General features: G+C 37.2%; 1 non-coding gene across 1 annotated transcript; it reads left to right on the top strand.

Moving 5' to 3' along the window:
- The first annotated feature begins 5986 nt into the window (after positions 1-5986).
- LOC129307574 (small nucleolar RNA R71) lies at positions 5987-6093 on the top strand. Its single transcript, XR_008592460.1, has one exon. It is a non-coding gene; the product is annotated as a small nucleolar RNA R71 (small nucleolar RNA).
- The last annotated feature ends 2461 nt before the right edge of the window (positions 6094-8554 follow it).

Below are 8554 nucleotides of genomic sequence, written 5' to 3'. Positions count from 1 at the left end.
CTATCAAACAAGTGCGAGATATGTGTCTTAATTAAGAAGTGAAACAAAGTCTAGATGGTAACATCACTAAGGAATTAATCACACATGAGTGGTTAGCCTCTTCCATGAAGGGTCATATGCCACTCTAATCCTTAATTCAAGGTAAAAGAATATTCACTTCACAACCTATTCAATCCTAAAAATTACCACATCTCAAGAAGGAAAATATCCATTCAAGAGCTAGGTAATTAAGTCCCTCAACAAAACAAAAACAAGCAATTTTTTTTAATTTTTTTTTATTTTTTTTTTTTGCAAACCAATAAACAATTTTTTTTTTGCAAAACCAAACAAACAAAACAAAATGTTTATTTCTCTCCCCCACACTTAAATCATGCATTGTCCTCAATGTATGTATAGACTAGTGATAAAATAAGGTGAGATCAATAATGAATGCATAACAAAAGTGTGGTGCAGATATTTTTTTTTTTTTCAAACTAAACACAAAACAAAGAAGTCAAATAAAGCAAATAAACTCTAATTTCCTACTAGGTTCATCATCTCCCCCACACTTGAACTATACCTATCATTAAATATATCAATTAAAGGAAAGAAAAGCTCAAGGTTAGAGAGATACAACCTTATCATGGTGGTTCAAAAACATGTTGAGAGAAGTCCTCCTCCTTTTGAAGTGATTTGGCATCTTTGTAGAGCTTGCATAGGTGACCATTGATTTGCATAGTGGAACCCGTGGCTTATTCAAGAGTTGCAAAACCCCATAGGGAAACACCTTGGTCACTAGATATGGTCCCTCCCACTTAGACTTCAACTTGGCATGCTTATGAATAAACCTTGTTTTGGAACAAGAGGACTTGATCTCCTTCTGGAACTTTTTCCTCAAGATTAGCTTGTCATGAAGGATCCTTGTTTTCTCCTTATAGATTCTAGAAGACTCATAGGCATCCAACCTAAGCTCCTCAAGTTTCTTGCATTTGAAGAAATCTCTCCTTAGCCGAAAGATGGAAATCCAAGTTGAGTTTCTTGATGGCCCAATAGGCCCTATGCTCTATCTCCACAGGGAGGTGGCAAGCCTTTCCTATACACAATCGAAAAGGAGACATGCCAATGGGAGTCTTATAAGCGGTCCGATAAGCCCACAAAGCATCCTTAAGTGTAAAGACCAATCCTTCCTATTTGTGTTCACCACCTTGGTTAGGATTTTCTTGACTTCTCTATTTGATACTTCGGCTTGGCCATTAGTTTGGGGATGATATGGTGTAGAGATTTTGTGATGCACCCATATTTAGCCAAGAGAGCCTTCATCATCTTATTGCAAAAGTGGGATCCTTGGTCACTTACCAAGGCCTTAGGAACTCCATACCTACAAAAAATATAGATTTGAGAAACTTCAAAACAATCTTAGCATCACAAGTTCTAGTAGGAATGGCTTCAATCCACTTTGAAACATAATCAACACCAAGTAATATGTACTCAAAACTAAAGGATGGTGGAAAGGGACCCATGAAGTCAATGCCCCAAACATCAAAAATCTCACAAATAAAATGGGTTGTTGAGGCATTTCATGTCTCTTACCCCCTACTACTACCTTTTGACATTTCAAGCATGCTTTACACAAAATTTATAAGAGTCTTTAAAACAAGCTAGGCCAATACAATCCACAATCTAAACCTTCCTAGCTGTCTTATTTGAGCTAAAATGACCACCACATGCATGAGAGTGACAAAATTCAAGAATAGAAGGCACATCAACATCATCAACACACCTCCTAATCACTTTATCACTACAAATCTTCCACATCAAAGGTGGTTCCCAAATGTAAAATCTAGACTCTCTTTTCAATTTTTCAATGGCAAAACGTGAAGCACAAGGAGGCAAGACTCCACACTCAATATAGTTAGCAAAAGAGGCATACCATGGAGGCTTAGATGAAATGGCACACAATGCCTCATCAGGAAATGAATCACAAGAATAGTAGGGTTAGAGTTTACCATAGTAGCTTTTAAATGAGGTAGTCTAGACAAATGATCCGCTACTTGATTGGTAGAACCACTCCTATCCCTTATCTCCACATCAAATTCTTGCATCAAGATCACCCATCGAATCAAGCGAGGCTTAGAATCTGTCTTCTTAAACAAGTACCTCACAGCAGCATGGTCAGTGTACACAACAACTTTAGAGTTAAGAAGATATGATCTAAATTTATCAAGTGCAAAAACAATAGCAAACAACTCTTTCTCAGTTGTGGTGTAATTACCTGAGCTGAATCTAGGGTCCTAGATGCATAAGCAATCACATATGATAACTTGCCCTCTTTGACCAAGCATAGCTCCCACAGCAAAATTAGAAGCATCACATGACAACTCAAAAGGTAAAGACCAATTGGGGCTTTAAGAATGGGAGGGGAAATGAGCATGCTTTTCAAAGTGTCAAAACTCTTTTGCAAGCATCATCAAAAACAAAATCAACATCTTTTTGTAAGAGTTTTAGACATAGGCAAAGCAATTTCACTAAACCCTTTATAAATCTCCTATAAAAGCCTGCATGTCCCAAAAATGATCTCAAATCTTTCAAACAAACAGGATATGGCAAAGAAGCAATCACATCTACTTTGGCCTTATCCACCTCTATGCCATTGGAAGAAATCAAATGGCCTAAAACAATTCCTTTATCTACCATGAAATGGCATTTTTCAAAGTTAAGCACAAGCTTCTTTTCAATGCACCTACCAAGCACTTTATCTAAAGAATGCAAGCATGAATCAAAGGACTCACCATACACAGTAAAATCATCCATAAAGACTTCCATGCAATGTTCAAAAAATCACAAATATGGACATCATGCATCTTTGAAAAGTACCAGGTGCATTGCAAAGACCAAAAGGGGCATCCTCCTATAGGCAAATGTACCAAAGGGCATGTAAAGGTAGTCTTATCTTGGTCACTAGGAGCTATAGGAATCTGAAAAATACCCACTAAACCCATCTAGGAAGCAATAATGGGACTTGGAAGCCAATCTCTCAAGCATTTGATCAATAAAAGGCAAAGGAAAATGGTCCTTCCTAGTCACATTATTGAGCTTCCTATAGTCTATGCACACTCTCCAGCATTTTGAACTCTAGTTGGAACAAGCTCTCCTTTCTCATTTTTTACCACAGTAATCCCCCTTTCTTAGGTACAACTTGGGTTGGAGACACCCACTCACTGTCAGCTATAGGATAGATGATCCCAGCACTAAGTAGCTTAACAACCTCTTTCTTTACCACATCTAAAATCAATGGGTTAAGTCTCCTTTGTGGTTGCCTAATGGGCTTAGCATTGTCCTCAAGAAAAAATTTTATGTGTGCACACAATAGGGTCAATACCAGGAATGTCAGCCAAAGTCCAACCAATAGCATGTATGTTCTTTCTCAACACACAAGTAATGCATTTTCTTCCTCAAGAGATAAAGAGTTAGAAATTATTACCGGAAGCTTCTCATTCTCAATGAGATATGCATACTTGAGATTGGATGGTAAAGGCTTCAACTCCAAGGTAGGTGGCTCTACACAAGAGGGAATGAGCTTCTTCAAGTCTAATTTGGTGGAATATTCCATGGTACTATCTTGTCTTTTAGGCTTCTCACTTGTTTTTGATTTCTCCTCTTCTTTCTTTACAGCCTCCCCCTTTTCTTGCAACTTGTCCTCAAGTGCTTGGACTTGAGCCACGGCCTCGACATGTGAAAGTGTAGAATTTTCCTCCAATAGCTTGGGAATCCTAAGAACACATCAAGCTCGAGTGGAGAAAAAATAGATTCGGCCTTAATGGCTTTAGTACCTACAACACAAGAAGATATACCCTTCTCAAGCATTTCAAGATCAAGCATAGGAGATATTTTAAACAAATCATGAGAAGAAGTAGTTGCATCATTCAAGCATGCATCAATCTCTAAACAAATAGGACAACTACATCCATCAATACATGTAGTAGTAACAAGAGACAAATCATCATCAACATGTGAGAAAGAATCAAGCATGTGAGACTCACAAGCATCATGAAGCAATAACTCAATGGAACTTACACCTAACAAAGAATAATCCTCAAAAGGATGTTTCATTGCTTCATATATATTAAAAATAACATGATCCTCTCCACATTTCAAAATCAAACTACCTTTTTCCATGTCAATCAATGTACGGGCAGTCCTCATAAATGGCCTTCCTAAAATCAAAATATCATCCCCACTCCCTTCTTTTGACATATCAAGCACATAGAAATCCACAGGAAATAATAGACCTTTAACACAAACCAACAAGTCTTCTACTACTCACTGTATGGGTCTTCTAACACTTCTATCCGCTAATTGGCATATCATAGGTGTCTTATGCATGCAATCAAGACTCAAGGCATGATAAATTGAAAGAGGCATAACATTAATGGCTGCACCTAAGTCTATCAATGCATGAGAAAAATGTGTGTTGCCAATCTTGCATGGAATTGTGAAGGAACCGGGGTCCTCACATTTTATAGGGAGTTGAGGCTTCATGATAGCACTCACAGATGAGGGTAATTGTACCCTTGCATTAGGCCTAAATTTTCTTTTATTTGTACAACAATCTTTCAAAATTTGGCATACTTAGGAAAGTTCTTAACTACATCCATCAAGGGTACATTAACATGAATCTTATGGAAGAAATCATATACCTCTTGATCAAATTGTCCCTTTACTTGCTTAGGGACCACTTGTGCTTGTGGAAAAGGAAGCTTCTTCATAATCTCTTGACTTTGCTTTCCTTCTTCCTTCCTTGAACTCTCCTTTCTTGTTTCACTTTGCTCGGCCTCTCCCTCTTTTTCCTTACTAAACAACTCGGCCATAGTCCCCTTTTCCACCTTAGATGGTGGTTGCTCACATATGATCTCCTCAATGTTTTCATCATCCTCATCATCTCTACAAAAAGATGCATCATTAGGAGCAAAAGAAGAACTAGAAACATTAACATCAATTGAAGAATTTAAAGAGGGCTTCTCGGCCTTCCCTTGTCTTTTGTCTTCTTGCACTCTTTCTCCCAACTCCTTGCCACTCCTCAATGTGATAGCATTAAGATTAGCTTTAGGATTAGCAACGGTGTTGGATGGTAATGTAGAGGCTTGAGCATTGGCTGCACTTAATTGGTTAGCAAGCATATTCATTTGAGAAGTAAGGGCATCAATTTTAGAGTTCATGTTCTCACACTTGTTACCCATACTCTCTACCTTGTTCCCTAAGCCATCATACATGTTTTTATACAAGGAGTTCATTTCAATCAATTGCTTACGTAACACATTCACATCATTAGAAGAGTTCGAATTAGAAGAACTCTCAATGGAACAAGCCTCCTATCACTATAAGAATTAGAAGAAGGTGCAAGAGAATTACCACTTGGATTGTAGCTTTGAGAAGAGCTACCTTGAGACAAATGAGGTGGAGGGTCACGGCCAAAGGTGTTTTGATAGGATCCTCTTTGTTGATTGTCTTGTAAAGCCACATTTGGATTTGAATAGGAGAAATTAGGATGGTCTCTCCATGAAGGGTTGTAAGTATTAGAATAAGCTCCTTGCCCTTGCCTCCCACCATAGGATTGTTTTCCATTGTAGATAGCATTTACTTGTTCAAACTTAATAGGACAATTGCTTTCTACATGCATAGGTGAGTCACAAAAAGTACAAGAATAAGGGACAAGTGCTTGAGAAGTACTTACATTGCTCACTTGAGATATTTGTGGAGCCAACATTCTCCCAATCTTGGCAGCTAGCAAGTCCACATATGAATCATTAAGAATGAGGAACCTACCATATTCACATTTCTCTTTTCCCTTGTAGAGTATTGAGCACCACTTGAAGCCATCTTGTCAATTAGTTCCCAAGCCTTTAAGGAAGTGAGGTCAATCAAGCATCCACCACTAGCGGCATCAATGTTAACTTTGTCTCTTGGAATCAAGCCCTCATAGAAATATTGGACTAAATTCTCACTAGAAATTTGATGGTGTGGGCATTTAGCCAAAAGGCCTTGGAATCTAGTCCAATACTCATAGAGACTCTCATCCTCTCCTTGTTGGACCCCATAGATTTGCTTCCTCAAATTGGTGACCTTGGAATTTGGAAAGAATTTATCTAAGAAGAGTCTTCTTAGCTCGGCCCATGTGCTCACTTTCACATAAGAAGGGTAGTTGAAATACCACTCCTTTGCTAAACCTTCAAGAGAAAATACAAAAGCCTTAGCTTGAACATCATCAACATTTACATGCATAGGCTTCATAGTATCACAAACCAATAGGAGAGTATGCAAAAACCTATGGCAATCCTCTCCCGGTAACCCATGAAATTTAGGCAATGCATTAATCAAAGAGGATTTAATTTCAAATTGAACATTAGTAGGAGGAACATATAAGCCATAAGGATTATCATGCCAATTAGGTTGAGTTAATTGCCTAATGCTCCTCTCCTCTCTAGGGTTATGCAAGCCTTCAAATTCATTATTAACATGGCCATCATCATGCAAATTCTCATTCCCATTCCCATGGCCCTCATTATGCACATGCTCATGTCCTAAGATACCTTCCATTGTTGAATTACAAACCAAATGAGAATCAAGAATAGGTTGTGATCTTCTCAATCTAGAAAGTCCTTTCAATTTCTGGATCTAATTCAACAAAAGAGGTATGTTTTCTTCGGGTCATGCACTAATCAAGCTCAAGAAAATTAAGAACAAAGAACAAGCTAAACTAAAATGCAAATCAACACGAAACAATTCAAAACACACAAAAGCAAGAGAAATTTTTTTTTTTTTTTTTTATATACTCAATAGCAACAAAATGAAAAAAAAATAACACCAACAAGTAGAAAGAGAGTTAGAAATGCTCAATCAAGAAGCTTTGGCAATTCTGGAATTCGCACAGTAGGCTCTCTGGAGACAGTGAACTTGTGAATTTTCTATCAGCAAATCCACATGATAAATTCCCCTGAAACTTTTATGAGAAACACAAGAGATATACAGGAAAATTATATAAAACTTTTAGATTAAAAATCCTTCCCAATCGTTCCCAGAATTTTCACAAGTTGGTCCTCAGGTCTGGAGAAACAGGATTTCGTCCAGAAGACCTTCAGAGCTTCTAACAAACTTTCAAATAGGAAAATGGAAAAATTGAAGAAAATCCTAAACACAAGAAACAAAGATAAGACAGTGATAAGAAAAATGAAACTGGAATCAATCAATTTGAACGCACAAAGAGGAAGATATGCTAACTCAAAGTTGAAACAGGGTTTTGGGAATCCTCTGTAATGGCTCCCTGGACCTTGTTAGATTGTAAAATTTCCACAGGACACTTCCCACGTCCAAAATTGACCAAACCAATTTTAAAGTGAAGCTAAGATATAGAGCTTTCAATGAAATAAATTTCAAGTTCAAATTCCCTCAGACTCATTCCCAGTTAATTTTTCAATTTCAGACAGAGACACTAGAAACAGAGTATTTTCAGCTCTACACCAAACCAACGAAAATTGCACTAATTTTTTTTTCTTTTTCAAAACAGAATAAAAACACTCAAAACACAAAAAACACTAAACAAAACACAAAACAAATTTTTATAATTTTTCAAAATTTTCCAGGAACACTAAAAATGTAAATTAAGTACTAAACAACCTTTAAATTAAACTTAAACCATTCCCCGGCAACGGCGCCAAAATTTTGATAGGAAATTAGTCGCTTATCCTCAAAATTACACTAAAGCTAACCCTAATGCAATATAGGGCCAACCCTAGGTCATCTCCCAAGGAATGGTTTTAAGTCTAATTGAAAGTTATCTAGTGAAATAAATCAACCAAAGTTTGTAGGAATTTAGTTACCTAGCTAATTATCTAAACTAATTACCTAATGTGCAAGTAATTAAAATGCTAGTGAAAGTGAGTGAAATGAACTTCCCTTTTCACAATAATGGAACCCTAGAGATTAGTTTGATTTTGGACTCATTATCTTCTCATGATTAGGCTAAGTTTAGCTTCCCTTTCCTCTTGACTAAAGCTGTCATGACTTAAGAAAATTATCCTAAGCCAATTAACCTAATTAGCTAACCTCCCTAGGTCTTAGATTAAAGTCCCTAGTTCAATTAACCAATTGGTGAAGACATTAGCCAAGTGATTCACTCAAAATCCTCTCTCAACAACCAGCCATGGTGAAACACATAAATTGAGCAACCACAAGATTATGTGTCAAGCTACTCAACAACACAAGCATTAACACCACAAGATTATGCAATATTAACACAAGATGTTCACTAATTGACAAACAAAGATTATGTGCCAAACAAAGAGTGGCAAAATTCAGTCATGGCTGTCCAAGGAAGAAATTAAATGAAACAATCCTCTCTCTTTACACATCAAAATGGCGTGCTCCTTGGTGTCCTCCCATTAGCTGAAGCTTAATTAAAATAAGGAAAAAGAAATTAAAATGTAAATGGGAGCCTTGTCACACTTGCAAGGTGGCAACTTCCTATTGGTTTGTAGATGATTCCAATGTGTGCCTAATTTCCCATGTGTCATCCACATCA

The sequence above is a fragment of the Prosopis cineraria genome, unplaced genomic scaffold (assembly GCF_029017545.1).
Source record: "Prosopis cineraria cultivar Desert tree isolate PC_DT_omini unplaced genomic scaffold, ASM2901754v1 PC3, whole genome shotgun sequence".
NCBI classification, from domain to species: domain Eukaryota; kingdom Viridiplantae; phylum Streptophyta; class Magnoliopsida; order Fabales; family Fabaceae; genus Prosopis; species Prosopis cineraria.
This window is presented reverse-complemented; position numbering and strand designations above follow the sequence as displayed.